The following is a 25,202-nucleotide window of genomic DNA, read 5'->3' on the forward strand; positions in this document are numbered from 1 at the left end:
TCAGCAGTGCAAAAAACTGGATGTCCTCCTATTCATGACACAGGGGCAGGATTATTTCTCCCTGTAATATATGTTTTTGGCCCTCAAAGACCTAAGATTCAAATAATGTTGCTTTTGCAGCTCCCTGAGCAAGCATTCAGCAATTTAATAGACCTCACCATTACTATATTTTCACTGATGTCTCCCCTGCATTCTTTTCATGCCAGTAGCTTACTTGTTTTTCTATGCCTAGGTTTTAGTATAATTGTTTGACCATAACTGTTTGTAATGGGCATCACGAGAGATGGGGAGCTCTGAAAACCTTTGCAGTGGAAGGAATGCAATAGCAGGTTCCTTTACCCAGGCCAAAGCCTCGATTGGCGTAAGTCAGCACAGTTTCTTTGCCAAGCATGAAGTTTTCACTTGTGTACATCGGCAAAGGATATGTAACTGAGAACTTCAGTCCCCTGTATAACAAGGTTAATTTTTTTCTCTCTTCTTGTTTCTGAAACCACTGAAGCTTTCTTAAATCTAGCTCAGTAATTCTCATTTCATTGAGTTAGAATTATTGGCAATCAAATTAATCTATAATGAATAAGAAGAGAGTCTGAAGAGAGGTTTTCTAGTTTGGGTATTTTTTTGGTGTCCTTTTCAGTGTCCTTCCTCAGTCCTAACTCCCTCCCTCCCTCCCTTCTCTGAAATTGTTCATGCCAATGGCTCTGAAAAAAATGGAAAACAGAGTATGTTCTTCTGTTTTGGTATTTTTTTCCCCAGGTTTATTAGCTAGCACTGTATACATCATCATAATTGTGGTGAGATGCTGTCAGTATCGCTGACTAGTTTCACAGATTGCTCTGACTGCTTTCCAAGCATCACTAAGAATAGCTCGAGACAGTGATGTATGGTACTGAGTAGAAAGCTGTCACTACAATGGCTCCTCTCTTCCCATGAACCTCTATCAGGAATCACAAAAATGTTAGACTGGAGAATTTCCTCTGAAAGTCTGGGGTGGGAGAGATGAGCAAGAAGAAGCTGGGGTGCATATTCTGTGTTCCTTATATCCTCTGGCTCTGAGTGACACCGAACGCAGATATCATCTAAAGCGGGTTATCAGTGCACTGTTTGTTCATTCTGAGCAGGCAGTTTATTTGTAATTGTTAATCTGTATTGTTGCACTACCCGAAAATCAAAGCAGAGGGCATTTGCTAGAGTAATGACCTTGTGAAGAAAAACAGCCCATTAAAGCTGATGTTTATTATGAAGGGTTCAAAAATGGGTATTTCATACAGCATTTTTTGTGTCCTGCACTTACAGAGACAGATGCAGCAATAAGTGCTGCATGGCTAGAAACCACACAGACATATGTGCACACTCTTAAAGGTCTGCTGTCAATAAATACAAGTTTTAGAGCTGTGGGCAGTTCTTGAAAAGTGTGCAAAGGCTTGCCTGTTGTTTCTTTTGTTTGATTGTTACGCCTATTAGTAAAAACACAGCTAATTAACAGCAGACTAGCTGTCCCGCTCATGAAATCTGCAAACCTGCCACACAGCTATAGTGAAAGATAGTGAGTGTCTCTGGGGACAAGAAAAGTATATAGTTTTTTCCCCACAAACTTCTTTTGTAAGAACAAGCGGACAAAGACAATCCTTCTACTGGTATCTGTAAGCCTTTACCAATCTGTCCAAAACCTGTCTTTAGGACAACAGGCTGAAGTTCATGGTAGACTTCAGCTGATGATGTTTTCCCCCGGTCTTTCTCGTCCCTTTTCTTTCCCCTGTCAGAAAGGCAGCCATTAACCACCCTGCTCCTTCTTGGCCCCCGCTGGGTGGAGCAGAATGGCAGGCACACCTCAGGGGCTGCCTCCATGTCCCTGCCCGATGGGGTCTGTCCCTGATGGGGTCAATGCTAGTGTCTGTGGAGGTTTGTGTCTTGAACCGATACAAGGGAAGGTGACTGAGTGATGTCTGGTCCCAGGCAAAGATGGCCTGGGCTCTGTTCCCAGTTCTGCTGTGCTGTCTCTCTGGCACACGTTTGCCTGTGCATCATTTTCTTTGGAAACTGTGAATAAGGAAGGGTTCAGCTAAAAAGGACAGCTGACCAAAAGGGTGCTGCCTCCAGTGCTCAGCCCCACCGGCCAGCACGGGCAGCAGGGACAGACCCCAGAGCGACAGAGCTGGTGTCCAGAAGCCATGCTCCCTCTGCAGCAGTGGGTCACTCTGGAGCAGGCTGAGCTCTCCTCAGCAACTGGGGTGCATCTTCTGGTTGTGTTTCATCCCAAACGATCCCAGCCCATGCACTTGGAGGGTCCCTGCCATGTGAACCCATGCACAGCAGGGGTGAGTGCCTGGGAGAGCCAATCTAAGACGGAAGCATGGAGGTACTGCCCTGGCCCGTACAAAAAAGCTCTAGCTATCATTTTTTTGCTTGTAATCTGCCTCTGGGTGGGCTTTTCCTTAGCCAGACACTATGCTTCGACTCCTAGGAGAGTCTCCTCCTTGCAGAAGAAGTGGATGCGGTTGATTGCTATAGCCCTGATGCTGCCGCAGCCAGGCTGGGAGTCCCACTGAACAGCTGTACAGAGAAGATGGGGATGTTTACCTACTGCTGACCAAAGCAATGTCTGTAATGTTGTTTGTGACCCTTGTGTCAAACTGCCCCCTGCCACTCAGAAGCCTGCGGAAGGGGTTCAGGAAGGCAGAGACACCTCCAGAGGTTCCTGCACGCTGCTTTTCATCAGGAGTCAGAAGTCGAGGCAGAGCCTCTCATGGGTTTTAGGAGGGGAGAAGGCTCCTAGCCCACACATTCTGCAATAAGGAGGAATCATCTCCACCAGGTCTCTGGAGGCAGCTGCAGTCTGCTGTTTTGATGGAACAGAATCTGCAATTTTCCCCAGTAAACGCTCCCAGTTGTAGCAGCAATTCTAAGTCACGTCATGTTTTACTAACTTTGCATGCTTTTTATACCGAGCCATCATCAAAGGCATGCATATGTCTTGATTCAAAGTTATTCAAGATGTGGAGCCTCCGGATTTTATCAATGGAAAAGCATATGTTCACCTACAGGACTTTTTTTAAAAATGCATCTCTTAAAATTTATTTAGAAAGGCACAGAGATGCTCAGATTTGCTTCTATCTAATGCTTGGCTGAATGATTGCAGCTTTAAAAATGCTGAACTCTACTCTCTTCAAAACCAGGTTTTGCTCTCTACGAAATCTACAAGCAAAAACAAATCCAATCAAGCTTGAAACGTCTGGCCCCAGTCGTTGCCAATTCACGTGCCCACGATTTTTGGTTTGAACCTGTGTGAAGGTACAGTGCTTCCTCCTCCACCCCAGACTGGCAAGGCTCGAGGGCAGCTTGGGATGGTTTGGCTTAGAGTCTCTAAACTGAATTGCATTTACAAGGAAAAGATCCCTTCTAAAATAGTTTCTTTGATACAACCGTGTTTGCCTGAAAAGCAGAAAGGGCCAGAGGGAGCCCGTGGACCTTCACTAATGCTATTCAGGGTCCAAACCCACCTCCTTCACATGCAGGTCTCATTAGGCAGCATCAGACCGTGGCTTCAAGGAGGTATTGCTGGTGGGAGCATGAGGTAAGCATCTTCCTGGGGTGCCCAGGGCAGCAGCTGCCGGGGGTCAGGGCTGCCACATGTGGAAGAATGCCCTCCATGGGGGCACAGCGACGGCTGTGACTGTGACTTCAAGGAGGCTGCAGCAATGCAGCTCAGTGCAGCGTAGCCATTGATGTGGCTCCTGGCACCACATCTGAGGAAACTGCTGCACCGCAATTATTTCACCTCAGGCATTTTACACTTGAAACAGCCAAAATTTCAGCTGGTGTTGGACTAAAAATACCCTGTTTCCATGAAACCATAGCCCCTCCCTGAGATCCGTTTACCCCGCAGCAGCAATGGTAAAGCACCCAGAGGAAAGTATTACTGGGAGTCCAGGAGCATGCAGCAGATGAACTTTCCAGCCTCAGAATATCCTTCATTTCTCTAACTTATCTAAGATCCAGCCTGTAAATCTGATGGAAGAACAGAGCTCTAAGAAATGAAGCCAAGTGAATATATGTAAAATGAAGGATTAGCTTCATTTGATACTGTATAACAGCAGACCTGTGTGCAAAACTGTACTTTTGAGATAATCCTTCTTTCCTCCCTATCCTATTTCTACTTTGGAAAATTTCATATGTCCTGTCCAAGCTTATGGTATTTTTAAGAGATAAGCATGTCATCATCCAGCATGGAGTAAAGGGTATGGAAGGGAGAACAGTCTATATGTTTAACACAGTCTCACTAAAATGGATCCATTTTATTCTTGATGATAACAATGTGTTTAATATCCTTATACAGTGAGGCATTTTGTATATGACCATCAGAAGCATAGTTAATGTGAAACAGAAGCTTATACCCAGGGCTGTAACTATGTAAAACAGTCTTTCTCCAGCCCAGCTCCTCAATCACACACTGAAAACTTGCCCCAAACTTCACCCTGCAGCACACCACAGACTACCACCACTTTTATGTTTCCATGGAAAAACGCTGCTCCAGGCACCAGGTGTCAGGGGCATAGGGGTGCCAAGGAGCCCATGCAACCTCCCCACGCACCAGAATAAAAGCAAGGACCGTGGTCCTGCAGATCCTGCCCCTGCTATCTGGGGAGGCAGTCTTCAGAGAGAAGGTGGGTGGGCTCATTCCCCACTCATAGGTTTTGACCGTCGCAAAGGCAGACGGAGGTCTGCTGCAAATACCAGATCTTAGATCGGAGAGAGGCAGTGTACCAGTGCAGAGCAGCACACCCCTGCCTGCCCTCAACTGGTTGCAAATGCACGTACCCAGAGTGGTTTGGTTGTTCTCAGTGCTCTAGAGCACACGAGTCGCCATCTGAGGTGTCGAACTTGCACAGATCCATATTGCAAGAAGCTAAGAAGGTATCTTTGGATGGAGCATAGCAAAATGGCAGAAATAACAGAGGAAAGAGTAGAAGCTGGGATGTCTTAAATTATTCCACTCTAATAAGTGTGTGATTGGTGAACTGCACATAAAAAATACTGTACTTGCTTTTGCCAAGCAGCTGTTCTCCAAAGGCTTCCAAATCAGCGGGCTTGCACTCTTTCATCCTCTATGTGGTCCTGAAAATACCTAGGTAGAAATATCACTCATTCAGAGAAACAACGGCAAATGCACGGAACAGCATCTCTAGCTACTGCGGAGTGAGTCCTGCTCCATATGCCAGGTAGTTCTGCACACCATCTAATATGGACCCAAGTTCTCAGATGCCCTTAATTTTTCAGATTTCAGGGAAAGGGTTTAAGTCTCTGAAAGACTGCCTAAAGCTCTGGGACAAAGGCAGCAATCTATGCTCCGTGCCTCCAGCCTAGTGGAACTTGCTGCAGCCAAGGTAAAACCCGGTCTGGTGTGTGACACACCTTTCTCAAGGGTTAGTACAAAATGAGGGTAAGAAGCTTCTCCAGAAAATGACGACATTCCCAGTCCTCATTCCCTGCTGTGCTTACAGGCAAGGTACATTTCTGTGCGGTTTCCTTCCTTTGTATAAATGCAAGGCCAAGTACGTGCATGTTTACATATGTATATGTACATACGTATTTACACATAGAAGTATGCACACACACAAATGTACAGATATACATATATATACACACACATATAGTGTTAAAAAAATCTCAAAAGCGAACACTGTGCCGCGCACACACCTTCCTATGGGAAGAGGATGAGAAAGCAAGCACACGACAGATGTTGGTTGTATTGCTTAATGAACCGCTGTGAAGCATTATGCTGCTTAGTGTGGTATAACCAGCCCAGAATAAACCAGAATCAAATAGGCAGGACTGGGTGCCCGGGAGGTAGAGAAGAGGAGCCTGGGGAGAGAGGCAGCTGCGGGGGTCTGGGTGTTGGCTGGGGGAGGAAAAAAGCTGTGCGAAATGGTGTGTCACAGCAGCTGGAGTGGGGTTTGGGAGTGCTTGGGGAGGGAGGCTGGGTAGGAAGAGAGGGTGCTAGGGAAGTGGGGAGCAGTATATTCCGAAGACATAATGTGAAGGTGGCATTTTGGGGAGGTGATGGAAAATGGGTACTTCAATCAAAAAGGCATGTAAAGAAGGTAAAGTGGAAGAAGGGAAGTTTTGCATTCACCATGGAATTTATGTTGAAACAGCGTTAATTGTCTTCTTTCCACCACTAGTCTGTAATATTACAGCAGGGTTGCCCAAACATCTCAGAGACCCTCAGGTGGGGTGTCTATTAGAGGTGAGCGGCAGCTGGTGTGACTGCACTGAGAGGTGACCGCCAGAACCTCAAAAAAACCTGCCGTTCTCCATCACATCCTTCACCTTTATTCTTGCTCCAGGCTCAGTCATGAAACTGGAGAAAACTTTTTCTGCAAATTGTTTAAGACAGAAGCAAAGGAATTGGTAGTTATAAATGGAACGGTGTGTCTTTTTTCATCTGCGTATTCACAACTCTGGAAATAAGCAAGAGCTGAAGAAGTAGTTATTGAAGCAGATGAACAGACATCATCATTTTTCAAGTTCTGCACATGAATATGGAGGAGGAATTAAATCATGGGCAGTGTGTGATATTTTAACCCAAAACTACAATTTGTCCGGAATATTTTCTTACAAGTTTGTGCTCAAGGAGGTCCTAAACCACCATCCATCAGAATATTTGGATTTCTGCTTCAAGAAAGCCAAAATAAAAGCATGAACTTGACAAATCAGATCAGAATGACCTTCTTAATGTTTGTTCTCAGCTGTGCTGTGGCCTGCTTGCAAATTACATTTTAGTGACAGTCTGTTTTGCTATCCATCACTAAGCACCATGGAGCTACCTCCTAAAAGGAATCCTGGTCATTTTCTAAACTTCACACACAGCAATCAACTGTGGTCCTGTAAGAGTACCTCTTACATGTAGCAGTCTGCTTTTATTTCTAATCAACAATATTTAAAAGTGTGAACAGAACTGTGGGGATGGAGCACTTGGAGTTTTGGTTTCCAGCTTCATACATGGGTAGACAAGTGACAATGTCCCACAAAGGCAATATACAGAGAGGCTACAGTCTAATCAGGCCAGGTCTTGTGATGGCACTATTGGGGTGATAAAATACACTCAGTATGACTTGCTGTGTTCCACATTAATATCAAAAGACAGAGAGAGACAAAAACTGGTTGTAGAAAAATGACATGATGGTGCTCCACACTGCTGCACTTACTTTCCCTGATTTTCAGATGACATCCAATAGCAAAAAGGAAAAACATTTTGTTCATCACTGGTAGTCCTGCAAATAAAAATAGGCATCTATAACCCACTGATCCCCATGAAGTTTTGTCACTGGCTTCAGTAGAACCAGAATTTCCCCAAAGCTTCCTGGAAATGTATACATTTGGCAGAATGGAGTATTGATATCAAAGACTCAGCCATCTCTGACCACATCACCTGATGCCAAAGTATGTGCCGGTAAGTTTAGGAGACCCAGGTAAAACCAATGCCCCACGCTTTAGGAACTGAACACATAAACCTGATTGAAATTCAACATAGGCAAGGTAACACCACCACTGTGGTAGCGGGGGAGGCAGATGAAGCAGCCCCCGGGCAGCCTGTAGCAGAGCTGGGGCTCACACTGCGGTGCCCAAACCCAGCCGTCAGGCTGCCTGTCTCCCCGGAGAGCAGCCGTGGTCCATGGAGAGACGACAGAGCTCACTGGCACAGCGCATCCCCAGGCATTCTCTGAGTATAACTATAATCCAAACTGATGGGATTTTTGAAAAATGTTTTACCAACCCATCTATCTAGGTCTGATTTGATTCCACCAACAAAGTAGCTGAGTTTTCCTTCCTCCCCGCCAACACGAATGCAAACTCTGTAGTTGCAGGTGTCAAGAAATCTGAACATAATGTAGCAATGGGAAGGGAAGGAAAAGATATAGTTCCTCAGCTCCTACACATTTAATAATAATAATAAGATAGCACAAGGTAGGGCAGATAATACTGATCTACTGCAACCCCATCTGCATGTGTACATGAATATAAATATTTATACTTTTATCCGGACTTTATGGTTTATTCATTATATACATAAAGAGATAATGAACAACACATCTGCATGCTATGAATCCAGGTTTCATTGAGGGTTTTTATTGACAAAGTAGAGACAAAACCCCTGAGGATGAACCTTCTGCTCTCTTCCTGGTATACTATATTTGGGATGTCAGGAGTTTTTTTGTTAGTCTTTTATTTAAAATAAATATACAGACATCATGAGAGTAAGCATACTATCACACAGAGGCAGACAGACAGACTATATCTTAAGTTAAGAAAACAGGTTTTTCCACATGAATTATATACCTTCTTTGTTTTTTTCCTGTTACTGAGAAAATCAGACAAAACAGGAATTCACTCATTAAAAGTGACTGGAGCCATAGTTTTGCAAACGCTTTTCCATGACAATGGTTTAGAGCAGTGGAATAAAATTCAGAAGTAAAACTGCTCAAAACCTTCTCACAGAAAGTAGTGATGATATATAGCTCTTGGACATGATAATTTTCACATCAAGTTTCAGGTGCAATTTTTTTTTTAATCCTTCTGTAGTGCAAGTAAAATATTATGGGTTTTCCAACAACAAAAACTGGAAAGCCTGTTGAGGTTGGGGGGGGGGGGGCGGGGAGGGGAACCACAGCAGAGCTAAAAAATCCTTTCCCTGCAATGTACTGGCTTTCTAAAGTGTGAATTGTAGAAACCAGTTACCTTAATTTCTTTTCAGTAAGAATTTACAATATCAAATCCAGGTGTAGAAGCAGTTCTCCTGGAGAAATACCCACAAACCACTCTAGTATAACCCAGGTGTGTAAAAAATTTTTTCCATCTCATGAAAATTTAAAACTTTTCCAGACATTTCAGCACAGCTTTGAACTCCAGTGAATATAACATCTGATTGCCCAACACTTTCAGTGACAAAGATCTGGTAGGTTATTAAATCTGATGCCTATACCAGTGGATGCTGTAATTTCAGTGAACCCTCAGAGCGTGCCTGCAGAAGGTGTAGCTCTCAAGGCTATGCTTTCTCAGGTTGTAAGATGCACTAAATGCAAAAGTGAGCAAAAGCCTCTATGGTTTCAATGAATCTGTACTGTCCCATTTCTCTTAATTTGATGGGTAAAAATTCATATACTCCCTGTTAAATTTTGTAATTTAGCCGCAGATTTTATGTCAAAAAGATGTGAATGTGCAATGTATTCTGTATATTGATTTGGAAACACTAACACAGTGCCTGGAATCTTGTGGTTCTCACAGCTGAAGAAGCCTGTGCCGCATCTTTTGTGGAAGGATGGGCCAAATGACCTCCAGAGGTCCCTTCCTACCTCAGCCATTCTGTTTCCAGTTTATTTATGCAAAATAAGCTCTCCGTGTATTAAAATTTGTCCCATTGGTGATGTGCCAGCCCGCAGTAAAACAAGCCAGCTGCAGTCTGCTGAAAGGTGTGCAAACAAAGCCAGAGGAGTGCAGAAAGGGTATCTGTTATTCCAGGTCGGCATCAGCCCCTCTGCTTTTGCTGTGGCCCTGGATACCTAGAAAATAAAATGTGAAAGGCACATAGTTTAGGAAAAACATAAGAAACTTTGAAATATATATCATATATTTAAATAATTCTTCATCAAATTTGCCTAGGACTAAAAAATTAGTTCCAGTTCATTAGAAAGGATGCATTATAGATCTGGCTTGGCTGGTGCTGTAAACTTATTAGCAGGTCAGATTCAACACGTCCTGCAGTGCTGCAGGGAGCTGAGAAATCTGGTTCAGGAAAGCCCTTACCTGCACAGACATAAAGGGACAGGAATCACATTAAAACAGGATACCCAGGCTATCGCTGCTGCCTCCGTCTGTTTTTCTCTGAGCACCTTCCTCTGGCTTCCCTGCACCCAGGAGCTTTTACAGATTTGGCTGCCTGAACCGGCTTTGCTCGTTATCTATATTGTTTCTCTTACATAAGGCTTTTTAATCATCAAGAGACAGTTTCTGCTTCAGAAGAATGTATCAGCCCCCAAAAACATGCCCAGACAGCTAAGGGAGAGCACAGGCCCTTGTAGGGTGTTTCTTTTCATCTCCTGACTCCTGCTCCTTCAGGGACAGCAATCCCATAGATTTCGGGGGGGGGGGGGGGGGTGTGGAAATGCTCAAAGAGATCTTGAACCTCTCATCTGGTTTCTCTTCCTGCAACCTTTTCCTTTTCCAGTGCTATGGTAATTTTCACGCAAGGGGACTGGGGTGAAGGAACAGATGCTGCTCCTGTTTCCTCCCCGTTATCATCCCACTCCCAGTGATGCTCCCTGTAATCGTTCCGTTGTACGGCCGTGTTTCCTATAAAGCTGAACAATGAATAATGGATGCAAAAACTAAGTGGCGTTTCAGGTTCATTAGTATGCATATTGTTAGGAATTCGTTTCAGTAGGTGCTGTGAAGCCACTCTCCTCTCTTTGTATTTTGAGGTGTCGCTGCTTCAGGCTCTGCTAATGTTCATTTTGTATTCATTCATTTGTGTCTGTAGTTTTACCTGAATTGTAGGCTATTGTTCTTATTTGCAAAGCTTGGGTTTAATTTCCTGTAGGAAGCTTTTCTTTTGTCTCTAGGGCTCATTCTCCTATTATCATCCACCTTGAGAGTACTAAAGCAGTGTCCTGCTGGTAAAATATAATTTGTTTTGTAGTGTTCTAATGAAAATCTTACCACTTCTGTCCTCAAAAAAATAAAGATCAAGATTTTCCCACTTTGTCATTCTAGCTGTTGGTATCCAAGGCTTCCCCTCTCTTCATTCCTATTCCTGAATGTTAAACAGCCCATGAGTTCCCCAGCCACAGTCCTGCAAATCCTTGTTACCTTTGACCCACATCCAGCTGCTGGGAGAGGCTTTGCTGGTAGTACTGGGCTGCTGAAAAGAATTCCTGTTGGCTACGCAGAAAGCAAGTCATGTAACACCATTTTCTTACGATGCTGGACAGAAGCTGCCTCCTGCTTTATTTCAGACCCCCAGCCCCTGTTAGTACACCTTGCAATTATTCCCTTTATTTATATGATATACTATTTTACTCATTCTCATTAGGCTGTTCAATATCAACCCATTATCTTTCAACAGATTCACAGCAGATGAAACATTCATATTATTGCCCCTATTTTTATTTCTATTTTATGATATTCTTCGCACATTCAGACTCATGCTTTCCAACAACAGCATATCATTAGGCCGTGCTTTCAGCTATAGTTAACAATGAACTGATAAAATGCAGTAGGATGCTACAAAAAGTAGAGTCAATCCCAAGGTTTTTTTCCTCTCTGTCCTACCTGTATTGGACCAATGGTGGTACGGAGCTATCAGCTCAAGGAAGTACAAAATGAACTCTGGCAATAATGGAAGAAAGAGACAATAGTGAGCTGTAGCCATGCTCTCCTAGGACACTTTGCACAAAGGAACAATCGCCCACAGCAGTCTCACTAAAATGGAATTTGCAGTGGATAATATTCGGTGTATGCACAGTGCATATAAAGTAATACAGTAGTTGCTGATAGCAGCTACTCTGTGCATGGCGAGGAACTCTTACTGAAACTGTTTCTTGTCTTTGAAGGTGTATGTAAAGCCTTCTTAACACTATAAGCAGCACTGAGTGTTAAGGATAAACTATTCAGACCAGGCTGCCAAAGATAGGTGTTGAAACCCGAGTACTGAAATGAGTCGTCCTACATTCGGTACCAGGAACCAGTGGCCACATTTTGAAAATGCTGGTGTAAGTGACTTTCTGAAGATGAAAAGGAGACCCTGTGGCAGAGAACAGGGTAAATCCTCTCTGCCCGGATCATCATCACCTTTGCTCTCCTTTTTTTCTTCCCACGGCAGTAAAAAAAAATCCTGCTCTCCAGTTCCTTAGTCATATGAAGCTGTAAAGGCTACAAAACCAGGCTCTTCAGATGCTTCATCAGGAAGCTTGTAATCTTGACTATATCCAGGGTGCCTGTTCTACTCATGGTGACAGCAGATGTGCATCCACGGGAACCTCCTTGCTAAGAGAGCCAAACCGCTCATCCCTGAGCAGAGTATGGGTGCCCACAGATGAGTAGATGGCATAGACACCTGGCAGATCTAAGAGGTACAAGAGTGTGACATGTAGACATACCACATGAGGAGACAGAGATCAGTCATAAGCAGCTCGCTTCCACTTTTAGTATGGTAAATTGCCAGCTTATGGTAAATTGAGCAGACGCTGATCTCTGAAGTCCGAAACATGAAAAACTTAAATCTTACAAAAATATTCTCAGTATGCAGTTCCACTGCAGACATTATCATGACCACAGGAACAGGCATCTTCAGAAGTATCAGAATCTCAGACATTGCATGTGCATGTTTCTGCATGGATATATACAAATACACTGAAAGAAACCCACACATATACACTGCAATATTGTTCATACATAAATATATACTCACATATCTCTCTAAATATAAACATGCTGGTCTCCACACATGTATGTATAGACAAGCAGAAGATGATTTGTGTGTAGATACCCTAACAGATATGCATATTTATCATAGTCTTTTTAAAACAGGTTTGCTCTTATTTATATAAATATCCTCCCTTGCATTTATATTTAAGGCACTGTACTCAGCCACATTTTTGTCGGCAAGGGACATCGCCAAGGATGCTTCCTGTTAACCTGATCATTTAAACTTTTTAAAGTACGGTTTTACTGTACATTTCTTTGGGAACTCGACTGTGTGTTATAGGAAGTAAGCAACCCTCCTATAAACTACATAACCTCTGTTGAAGTGGTGTGGGGGACTGATTTAAATCTGGACTAGGTTTATCCATCTGGGTCCGATCACACCAGCATTTGGGCACCCCAGAACCTCAGCAGAGGCAAAACTGAGTAACTGAGAACAGAATATGCCCCAAATGCTAGAATGATCCCCTCTCTATTCATAATTAACATATCTTTTAGACCACAAACTTGCAAACTCCTGAACTGATAGTACTTATTTCCTTGTAGCTTGGTGCTGTACCACCCATGCGACGCTTTTTTCTCCAACTTGGTTCCACCACACTGGTGGAGGTCTGGGGCTGAACACCTTCAGGAGGCATGTCATTCACCTGCATCAAGTGAGCAAAAGGTGCATATTTTGCTGTTAGAGTTGCCTGGAGCCTGTGTTACAGTGACTGCCTGCTGAGGTGAAGGTCCCACTGTGCGTGCACCTGGTGCAAAGGGAGCTGTGATGCAAATTGGCTCCTGGGGGTGAGGACAGAAGCCCAGCTGTAGAGGAAGGAAGAGGCTGCAGCTCACTAAAATCCCACCTAATTCTGTCTGCCATGAACAGCTCATGAAGGAGAACGACAGCACAGAGAATTGAAATCTCTGCAGAAGAGGGAGCATGACAACTCATTTTCGTGTTCTGCTCCCAAAATGGCAGTGCCTGCAAATGGGCAGTGTGTTGTGCTGAGGGGCAGGCGGGGGCCAGCAGGACTGGGCTCCGTCTCATCCCTTCCCACAGCTTCCCACCCTTCCCTTGCATGCTGGCTCCCCACTCAGCCCAGCGGAGATGAAGTGCCTGGACACACTTGAGCCTCTGTGCTGTCACTGCTCTGCACGTGAAAGGTGCTGGGAGAGCTCCCCTGGCCTCGCAAAGGTGCTGTGGGGACAAGCACATTTCAGATTGCATAATTCAGATATTACCGCAACACACAAAGTACTCGGCTTTCACATATGCAGCTCCAGTTTGCAAAGCTGGAAATGAGCATGGTAGTTAATGTCTTTTCTTTCTTTTCTCTCTTGGCAACTTGTTCTTTGTTCTTGTAGTCTACTTGATTCCAGTTGTGGGGTTTTTTTTTTATTCCGGTGAAACATTTAATTTTTCTTTTTAATACATGCCCTGGCACTGAGCACCTGCTGCAATTAAAGCGCTGGTATTTGGCTCCTGTGAGGTCTACTCCATTATGAAGTCTTATCCATTGATTGTAGACTAATGAACCCATCAATTCATCACAGCACTTCTATTACCCTACTGCTGTTGTGGGATATTGTATTGCTGAGCTTGGGTAAGAGGACTGACTCTCTTGCTACTGCCCCAACTGTTGTTAAGGATGTAAAAAAGGTAAAGTAATCAGAATTCCAATACAGTTCAACTTTGTGGCCCTTCTGTGGCATGTTGGTTCCTCTATAGTAAGACTTTCTCATTGTCCTGGTTAAACCATGACACTCATTTAGAGCAAATCAATTTCAGCAATACTTGCTGTTCAGAAACAGTTGGTCTTGAGGAAGATGAAAGAGGGGAAGAGACTTGCTACTTCGCTGGGAAACAGCGAGTGACATAAAAACTGGATGATTTTTCTTTCACTCAGAAATTGTCTGAAGTAGGGCATCAGCAAAACCTAGGTAAACTCAAGGTAAGTAGAAACAACAAGAAATGGTTTCAACAGCAATAGCAACAGCAGCACTGTGCTTTTCTCCCTCTGTGTCAGACACTGGTAATTCTGTTTTTTAAAGCCTAGTCTCAGATTATATGTGTCAGATTTACTTATCATTCCATAAACTGCTTTTTGGGTTTGTTTTCAGATTTTCTGGCATTATATTGATTCAGCACAGAAATGCAGAAATGCACAAAAGGAATTGGGAAGAAAATAAAACCTGGGACCACAAAAGGAATTGCCTTTAAGATACTGCTTTAAGGTCTGAGCAGTCAAGAACCAAATATAGTAGTTCCAGCAGTCTTCGTGTCTTTCTTGCAAAAATGTTCTGGTTTTGAATTTGGAGGGTGAATGCTAATAAAGGAACATACTAAAAAATTAGAGAAACAGACTGTTTTTTTTAATAGTGTCAGAGAAATCACAATGTGTATATAAGAAGCATGTAAACAGAGGGTCTGCAAACACAAAGGAGACAAATGGAGTTTTCTGAAAAAACAAGATGTCTATAAAAAACCATAGTTAACAGATAGGTATGAATACAAACTTTTCAAATTGTATTCCTTGCAAAAAAACTTTTAAATTCTCAATAATAGCAGGTCGACTGAAGCGAAAATATAGTTTAAATTTAGGCAACACAAGCCCAGGGAAAAAAGGTTTATACATTCCAGAGAGTGAAATCCCTTTCTGTCCATCACAACCCCCATCTGAATGTAGCCACCAATTAATTTCCTTGTTTTTTAAGCCAGCTGTTACAACACAGAGTACTCAGAGTATCCGAGCATCTCAGTTCTAGGACTAGATTGTTCTTGTAAAGATGTAATCTGATGCTGCGGTACAGGCACGGGATTTGGGAAACGTGGGCATTTTAATACCATATCCATCTGCTGCACATGTCCTGACATAAGTTCTCCTGGATGTGGGAGATGGAACATCTATAGCAGGCAGAAACTAATCTTTAAAAACAAGGCAAACAATTAGCTAGTAAATAGTGGTGCTGCAAGTCTAATTAATTAATGTTTGCAAAATGTTCTGAGATTCCCCAGATAGAACGTTAGAGAGGTGAAAAACATTACAAGTAATCTTTACCAAAGTATTAATAACACAGAAGGTAGGAATGCAGCCTTGTTATCAAAAAAGGCTCATAGTGGGTTTCTGTTGCAGCAGGTTTGTTAACAGAAGCAACTGACTGAAGAGAAATACAAGGCTCTGCTCCATGCTGTGGTGCCTCAGGAAGGCAGCAAAGCTCGTGCCCATCAGAATTTTTTGTTGCCAGTAGCCTACAAGGGAGTCAGGCACTCTGTCCACCTTCACACAGGTCCCTGGAGGTCTGTGAGCCGTTGGCCTCCTTCAGCCTCTCTCCTTGGTGTCCATAGTGACATCTTGTCACTGCTCTGCTATGGCAATCCATGAAACAAGCAAGTGGCTTAATAAATGAGAGAAATGCTTCAACTGATGAAACTTCTGGATAGGGTATGACCTCTTCATTTCAGAGGGTACAGGAAGGGCAGCAGAAGATCATCAGCCCCCTGGGACCCGCTCCCTGTGAATGTGGGTGACAGGATCACCATTGCCCCTCTGGCCCTTTTTGGGGTCATGTTCTGTCCTCTTGCATCTGAAGATGCAGTGATCCAGCATGAAAGGTTTGTGCCCTCTCTGAAAGCTTGCAGACTGCCCTTTGCGGGAAACTACCATCCAGGTACTCACCCAGTTCAGCCCTGAACAGCAGGACTGATGCACTGGGAGGGAAAGAGTTCACAGATCCTTCCTCCAGCTAGGAGTCCAAGGCATTCTGGAGGAGATGTTGAGGGCTGACAGGGTCCCAACGTGGTGGAAAGCGGGTGCTTTCAAGGATGTGTTGCAGAGCACAGGAAGAAGACAGCACCTCTGCAGAATGAATTCTTGGCTGCATCATACCAGATACACTGAGAAAGCAAATAAACTGACAGTGACGGAAATAACTGATCCATGCCAAAGCTGTGAATAGCTGCCTTTGCTCCTGTGTCCTCATGTCTTCAAAAGGCACTCAGGCTTTTGAAGTGTTGAGGTCCTCCTGTCTTCTTCCTCACTTGCTCCTGCCCAGTTGAATTGTGGGGTCCCTTTGCCACCCTGATTAGGAAGCAGCTAGTGCCTGCCTGGCTGAGCAGAGGGACCACGTGTAAGGGACTCCCCAGCCACGCAAAGCCCCAGCAAAGCTACCCTCCTTACACTGACATTCACTCCTCGTTATTCAGAAATAACCGGCTGTTTTGATAGGAAAATCAACCAGCAGTGACAAAAAAAGCTGGCTCAGAAAGGGCAAGCAGGAAGCAGGTAGGAGCCCTAGCTCAGAGCAGGGGCATGGGTAGAGATGTTACCCACATCTTAACACATTACTGTGGGTAACCTCAGCATGGAACAGGGGAAGAGATGTGCACAGTATAGGAAGACTCATTTCACGCTGCTATGATGAAACAGAGCTTTGGTAATGGAAGCAGTGACAGGGTCTTCGTGTGGACACCCACTCACAGGACCTGTGAGCACGCCAGTGTGGCAAGGCTAGGTTATTTCTCCAGGCTGGTTTCTTTGGAACGGTGTGCTGTGAAGCCACAGCTTTGCACAGCAGAGTCCTGGGGGCTGCAGCACACCCTGTGTGTTCACATCCAGCAATGCACCTGTGGACGGGTCCTGTGGGATACTGCACATCCTGCTTGATTACTTCATTATAGTGGTTGCCACTGGTATGAGCGGACACACCCCGTTTCTTTCTGAGATCTTCTGATAAGACCCACTCACGCAAGCTTAATGAATGTTTATGGGAAAGTCTGTAAGCATCTGCGAACGGCATTTATTCACACCGAATGCAGGACGACGTGTGGGTCTCTACACCTGCTCTCCAGCCTCTTTACCTGTGCCTACAGGAGTAGTCTGATTTTTCCATCAAGTCCCCCACAACCTCCAGAGAGATGAATAAGACTGAGCAACTGCAGAAGCAGCATGGAAGGTCAATGCACAGACTCCTTTCTCCCCCAGTCCATGGCAATAAGGTGTAAGTGATTTGTAAATTGGAGTCTAAGGTGATCGCTGTACTCAGGACTAATTACACAATTCCATTACCCTATCACATGTTTGAAGTTTGCCACAAACCTGGGAAAATAAACCAGGGGCTCTCAAAAAAACCCATACCCTTACTCACAGCCGTGGAGGATGGGAATTAAAATATTTGATTAAGTCCTGCAAGCTGCAACGTTATGAACACTGACTGTAAAATGTGAGCAGCAGAGAGTGAGAAATACTCCTCCTTGGCTGATCTCTGAAGCTTGTGAGAAAGCTTGTGTTGTGCTCACGCAACAGCCCACCTTTGTTCCTGAAGCCATCATGCAGCTACACATCCCCTAACTCCCTCCCAGGGCTTTCTACTACCTCAGACCTTCTCAACCTTCCCCCTTGGCTTTTACTGTCCCAGATGAGGAACTGTCATTCTGAGGGACTTAATTATTCCATGCCTCTGTTCCATCCTTCATGTTTGCTGCAGAAGCATAGCCCGAAAGGCCTATCCTCTGCCCTCATGCAGCTCCCTTTGGTCATCTCTGCCTTTAGGAAATGAAACCTCAGAATGCCGTCTATCCTTGCCCTACCTCTTACCCTTTCTCAGCTTTGATAGGGCTACCACTGCCTTACAAAAGCACAACGAATCCCAGCCAGTTCCTAGTTATGAATCTGTTACCCAAAAAACCCGCAGAGACATTTTGATTTCTTTTCTCCCCATGCTTGTGCACAAAGGCTTCCCTGCCATCTCTATGAGGCGTTGCTTTTCCATTGCCTTCCCAAGAGCAGTCAAATCCATCATCACCAGAACTGAGAGATGCTCTGCCCCTGGAGTGAGCTCACCCACTCCCACACAGCATTTCCTCTCCCTCGCCCTCGCTCCCCATCCATGTTTTACACAGAGAGCTCGGAAGCAGCGAGCTGCTTTGGGGCTCCGCAGCCAGTTTTTGGGTGGAGCAGCTGATGAGCTCACCGGGGCTGCACTGACCGGGTGGGTACGGCGTTCCCGTCCGGTGGGTATGGCATTCCCGTCCATCCAGAGCGGACAGCTGAGACACTTTAACCTTTGTGTGCCTTTAGAGCCAGACGAGTGCTCAGCTGCCTCGGAAACAATGTGTAATTAAACTAATTGTTCTGTTCAAAAATAGTAAGTGGTGTAAGATCTACAGAAGTAATTAGAATTGCCACACCATTGCTATTAAGAAGCAGTAATGTATCTCTTAAGTAGACATTAATCTGATAATTACATCCTTTAAGAGAGATCAAATACCGGTGTATTTTTTGTTGTTTTTTTTAATCTTCCCGATACATGAAAAGTCCAGAAGTGGACTTATATATTTATACATATTTTTATATATATATTATAGCCTTATAGAAGGCTATAAACTCCAGGAGGTTCTTTTTACAGGGCCTTTGAAACGCACAACTCTTATGGAATGGTGAAGTTTCCCTTTCTCTCCCTGCACCAGAATCTCTCTCTCTCCCTCTTTCTCTAACATAAATATGCATATACATACCTACCTATACATACATGTAGATATATACACACACAGGCACATATGTACATGTGTGTATAACCAGAGCTCTCAGGGAAGCTGCCAGGCTCCTAAGGACAGAGAACTTCTGTTGCTCACCTGTAATGGACAGTAAATGGTAGGTTTGCAGAGTCCACACTTCTCCCTCCCAGCTCATTCCTCCAGGTCAGGCATTAAAACACTCTGAGCCTGTAAGTTTTGGAAGATTCTTAATTTGTGTTATAACTCTTGAAAAGTAACCAGCTTTTCTTATACATAGGCACCAAAGACCAACCCAATATCTTAAAGCTTGGATAAACTGCACCAGAAATGAGGATGGGGATAAATATGCTCTAAATGGAGGTGGGTGGAGCATTAATAGCTAGTTACCTTTCTTCAGATGAAATCAGAAAATGCAGGTGTGGCTTCAATTTGAAATGCTATACCCAGATGACTGATTATATTGGTCTGGGAAAACTCTCAGGTGAGTGAGCTTCCATAAAATTAAACTAATAGCTGCTGTTCAAGGAAAGAGTCAAAGATGAACTCCTGGCTCTGTTGTGTGAGGTGTATCATAATGGAGAATGGACGCAGAAAAGAAAGATTGTATGCTAAATGTTGACAAAAAGATTTTTTTAGCGTAACCTTATTGTCCACACTGTACTCGCATCTCCAGACAAAACAAAAATAAAAAAACCAGCCCTGACTTCAAGCGCTGGGATTTTGAAAGCAGTGGTAAGTCTTTTGACTTAACTTTCTTGCTCCTTTGGAAACTGAGGTTTAGGGCAGTGATGACAGACACCTTCCTGGAGCAGGTACTTTCTGTTTAAAAAAGTCTACCTTTGCTTCTTTGCTTTCATGTTGTATTATCACACACTGATAAAGCCAGCTGTGGTATGTTTTTGTGTAGCTGGGCACCTTTCTGTAAACAGGCACTTACCGGAAACACAGGAGTTTTATTTTATGAAGACTGACCTTTCTGATCTTTGTGCAGAACATTTTTCAAAGAGGTACTTTTTCTACTTCAGAAAACACCACTCCTGATTTTTGTTGGTTTTTCCTGCTTCTGTAGTCATCCCTTCACAGTCTTGCTGAAGTGAGGCCCCCACAGTGCCTAGTACTGCAGCTCCAGACTCTGCAGCACCAAAATATTCCACAGAGAAATGATCAAAAAATCCCCAGGATCTGCACTGCCTCTTCTGCTCTCTCCAGCCAAGACAGCCTTGCGTTGAGAACACATCCCCAAAATGTGAGCTTAGACCTCTGGGTTGACAGTATTAATGATCATTAGCCAAAATCTGATCCATGAAACTGAAAACTTTCCAAAAAAATTTTCCATAGTTCGGTTATGACCTTGTAAAGCTGAACCCACCCCCACGGCTTTGGTCCTCTGTTGGATCCAGAAGTGGTGGAGAGGGTGAGGCTTGCGAAGGGACAGGCCTTAGGGAGTAGGTCATCTTGTTTTTCTGCGTAGAGCTGGATGCAGCTGCAGCTTAAGAAAAACAGATCAGAAAAGCCCCAGTGGTTTGCACAAGACTTCCACCCAAGGTGAGGGAATCCCCATGAGACCGTCTGGGGTTTCTGCTCTTGGGTATATCTTTTTTAACTGTGAATTCCTGACTGGCTCATTTTGATGTGACCTAAAAATCGGACTGATGTTGTTTACTGGAGTCAAACAGCTTGATAATTCAAATCTTGCCAAAGCTAGTAACTGCAAACCCATTTCTCTGGAGTCTTTTGATACAGCCTGTGTGAAATGAGTGTGTCATCGTCATCCAGCCCTTAAACTCTGGCATAACTGAATTCAGACTAATTTGGAAAATATTCCAGACAAGAATAAATCTTTACTGGATGAAAGGGCAGGGAAGGGTAATTCATAGGGAAGGGTAATTCGTATAAACCAGAGAAAAAGACAAAGACTTCAAGAGCCTGCCTCAGTTAGCCCAGCAAAGTGAAAGCCGAAAGGGGAAGATTGCTTTCTATGCTGGGCTGGCAAACACGGGTAAGGGAAGACTATATGAAAAAGGAATAGGTCAACACCTGCTGTTGGCCATAAATTTGGAAAGGAAATAAGAGAGAAGTTGATGACAACTACAGCAGTGGAGAAGCCTTATAGGAATGAAAAATCCTAAGTAGTTTTATTTCTGAGGGAGAGTCTGAGATGTGTCTGTAGCACATGATGCATTCCCAGTGGAGCAGGTATGATTAGTTGGAAGTCGCTGTCATCCTTAATTTGGAAGTAGTGACGGATGAGCACTTCTCATCTCCCATAAAGTAGATAAATCCTAGATCCCCCTGTTTTGTGTAGAAATGGATCTCCTCACAGACAGTGCTTTTTTCCACTCTGATCATAGAGACTGAATACTGGTGGAATACAAGGGGAATGGACCACAGAAACTGGCCAGCTTTACATGATCTTCCAGATTAACACCTCCCAGAGCCACTGTCACAAACAGCGTGCTGGGCAAGAGGGTCTGTGGTTTTGACCCTCCTCAGCATTTCTTAATTTCTTTTATGTTCTTAGTTGCTTTCTCGTTCATAAACGTGAATCCTCAAGATTAGCTTTGCAGTCGTGTTTGTGGAGCAGTATCATCAGGAAGCTTGGTGTCAGATTCTCTGTGTTGGGTGCAGCTTTTCCAAACTGCTTGCCACACCTCAGCAGGAGAACCCAGGCAAAAGTCTGGGTTCATCATCAGAATGAGGGTGAGGAGTCCCAGAAATGTACTGGCAAACAAGCAATGAAGTTATAGGGGATCATGAACTAAATCACATGTAGACACAGTTATGTGCAAGGTAAGAGAGATTTTTGAGGATAACAAGGCCCCTGCATGGGCAAACAGATGCAAGCCTGTTTTCAAAAGGGTTATTCAAGGAACGAGGGATAGTCTAGGGAAGTCTGGACGCCCTCCCAGCTCTATTTTTTACGACTCAGTGATTTCTGTGACTGCGGTTTGAAAGGGTAGCTGATGTCAGGCAAGACAGACTGCAGGGGAGCAGAGGATTTGGATACCATTCATACTGTTCCCAAGAATAGAAGGCAAAACACAATTGCACTCAGACACTGGGGTCTGTGGCTGCTGAGGTGCCTGTGCAGATCGAATTCGGTGTGACTGGAACAACGAGAAGCAGCACAAAGGTGGAAAGGGGAAAAAATGTCAAGGGTAGAAGTGCCAGTAGGAGGCTGTTAGAAGTCACTGTTTTCTCTGGACACAGCTGTGAGGTAACTAGTTATGGCAAACTACAATATACAGATTGGGGCACTCTGCACCCAGGGAGCACAGTAACTCATCCGGCTATTCCTATGACCCATGAACACTGGGCCGGTGAATGTGATAGACAGGAACAACGGGGAGATGCTGCAGTTACTGCTGTGTCTCAGTTCAGGCAGGAACACGTCTGCGAAGGGTGCAGTCCAGTCATGAACTCAGAAACATGTTTGCACCCGCACTCATTTGTTCATCCTCAACAGCATGTTGCAAACAATCATAAGAATGCCAGTTACTTGCCCAGGCACAGAGATTTCTCACGTCTGTCACTCGAGCCGGGCACAGCAATGAGAGTACCAGATTCCAGCTGTGTGCTACATACAGCTCAGTATTTATGCATTTCACATCGTGGAGGCATTTGTTGTGGTCCCATTCATCTGGGTACGCCTAGTGCATCAGCAGCATGCCAGGTCCTGGGACGGCTCACAGTGGTGTGGTGTCAGACTGACTGGTGGCGAACAGAACCTTGCTGCTTCCATCACAACATGACACCTAAAGGCAAGCGCGGGCACTGAAAAGGGCTAATTGGCAACCATGCTAAAGACACCCAAGAAGCTGTGATACAATCATCATGTATCTTGTCATCTACATGCGTTCATGCAGTTAACAGGAAAGCCTACAATCACCTCCTCCTGCTGTGCTTTTTGTTACTCATTTGTAGCACAGCAACATTTTGCCACCCACAAAAAAAGCCCAGGACTTCACTGTGCTAGGAGATGTACAAACACAGAGTAGAAAGGGTGGCTCTTGTCCACAAATACTTCTCATCTAGCTGCTTGGTGAAATGTCACCATCCATATATAGGCATTTGTTGAGCAATCCGTCTGTCATCTCCACCGCCTGCTAGGCAACGTGACCATCAGCTTCGCAACGCCCAAGCTCTTGCACCGTTAAAGTGAATATTCAGCCAACCTCTCTCACATAAGCACTGCTCTCTGCCAACCCTCTGTGGCTCCAGATTACCAAGTTTGGTGTATACCAATGTTTTCATATGACATTGTGTATTAAAATTTATACTTGGCTGAAGCAGTAGCTGCAAATATTTTGCAGCACAAACCCTACAACTGCTTTCTCTGTTTTCAGCTGCTAATAACTAACAAACTCATGTTATTGGGTACCCCAAGAAGCAGTGGAAGTCTCGGTGTATGTTGGAAGAGCTGGGCAGTATGGTATAAAAACAGCATCCACACTACAAGCCTCCCAATTCTGCAGCTCCGTCCAACTTCTCATTTCCTTCCTCAAAACTTCCACTTAATTCTTTGTTCTTCCTCATCATCCTGAGGGTCCTTTCTTTCCACCCTTTTCTCTTTGGCATCTCCCTGCTTGTAGACCAGCAGAGTTTAGGGACTTCTGTAGGAAATGCCAAAGGCAAATCCCAAGGCAGGATGCAGGAGCACAGGTGAGGTTTCAAGATCTCAGCAGAGTACTCAGCCCCAACAGGAGGGGCCAGGAGTCATGGCTGCGTTCCTGTTTGCAAGGATAAACAGGGAGCCTGAGAAAAGGCACTCCTGGCCACCTGTTAGAAGTCATGAGACAGTAAGTACTTAGCTGAGGAAGGGGAAAGAGGAAGATGAAGGGCAGAAATGATCATGGCATGGCATCAAAGGCTTCATTAGGGTCATGGCTGCAAAGCCTAGCCTCACTTCATCACAGCTCTCCCCAGCTTGACTGGTTACAGACCTGGAGCTTGGCTGGTGAGGCAGCAAAAGCTCAACAAGAGAGGAAAGGGGCTGCGCAGGGAGGTGCCCTTCAGAGTAGAAAGGCAGGAACTGCAGGAATAACACGAGGGCAAGTTCTCACTGCAGTCACGGGACACAAGCACTGGGGGAAAAAAAGGCTGGATGCAAAACATGCGTGAATATGTATAGTGTGAGATCAGGAAGATGGAAGAGGAAGGCACATCCAGCCATTGCCACAGGAAAATCCACCAAGGGTGGGATCCTTCCCCACCCATCCCCACCAGCCAGCATGGCTCTGACGGTGCCTGTATTTATTTCCTACTCTAGACAGATTCATAATTGTATCAGCCACACTGTACCAAAACCAGCCCGGGTAAATTAGAAATGAACGTACTTAATAGTGTCATGGCAGAAAATACACAGACTCAGCAAGGAAAGGCAATGCTCTGAGGTTTGTATGGAGGACTCCAACCCTCCATTCATTCAATTTAGAACTAACTCCTGCCACCCTTATTCACACTGAATTGTTTTCCTGCAGGAGTGGTCCCATCACAGCCAGAGTCCTAAGGTGCAACACTTACCCCAAGCACTGCAAAAACCAGCCAACAAGGATGATATTCTTTCTTAATGCAAATGCAAAAAACCTCCTCTGAAGTGAATGGTGCTATACCCCTGCGGTTTTATATAATGAAGCCAGACTGCTGTTTAAAATACAAACCTGCCCTGGAGCTCTGTTAGCCATTCATCCCTAGAATATGAATCTGGACATTTCCTGGACAGTGTAGCCCAGCGGCAATAGCTGGGCCCCGGAAGCTGCATTTGATGAAACAGTGAAACAGCTGAATCGAACATATTCAAATCTGTGTAATAAAAATGTTCTATCTCATCTTTTTCCCATGCTGAAAGCTATGCAATTATCTTTTTTAATAGTTCCCCATACTTTCCATAAAAATAACCATTAAAAAAATTAGCAAAACAGGAGAATTGCTTTGGAAAACACCTTAATTGATATTCAGAAGTCAGTTTTCATAGTTTATTATCAAAACTGGTATGAAGGAATTATCTCCTGTGGTCAGTCAGGAGGATTGGAATGTTTTCATATTATTTTCTTCCTTTTCAAGAGATAGAGCCTTGAGCCTGAAAACAGTGTAATACTCCATATAATTGCTGGATGGGATAGCCATTCCAGCCAATAAACATACAGAAATTGTAATTGATATTTTATAATTAAAGTCCAAACTGAGAAGAAATAGTAATAATTAGTGGGGAAAGCACTTAATAACG

The sequence above is a fragment of the Falco rusticolus genome, chromosome 6, assembly GCF_015220075.1.
Source record: "Falco rusticolus isolate bFalRus1 chromosome 6, bFalRus1.pri, whole genome shotgun sequence".
Taxonomy (NCBI): Eukaryota; Metazoa; Chordata; class Aves; order Falconiformes; family Falconidae; genus Falco; species Falco rusticolus.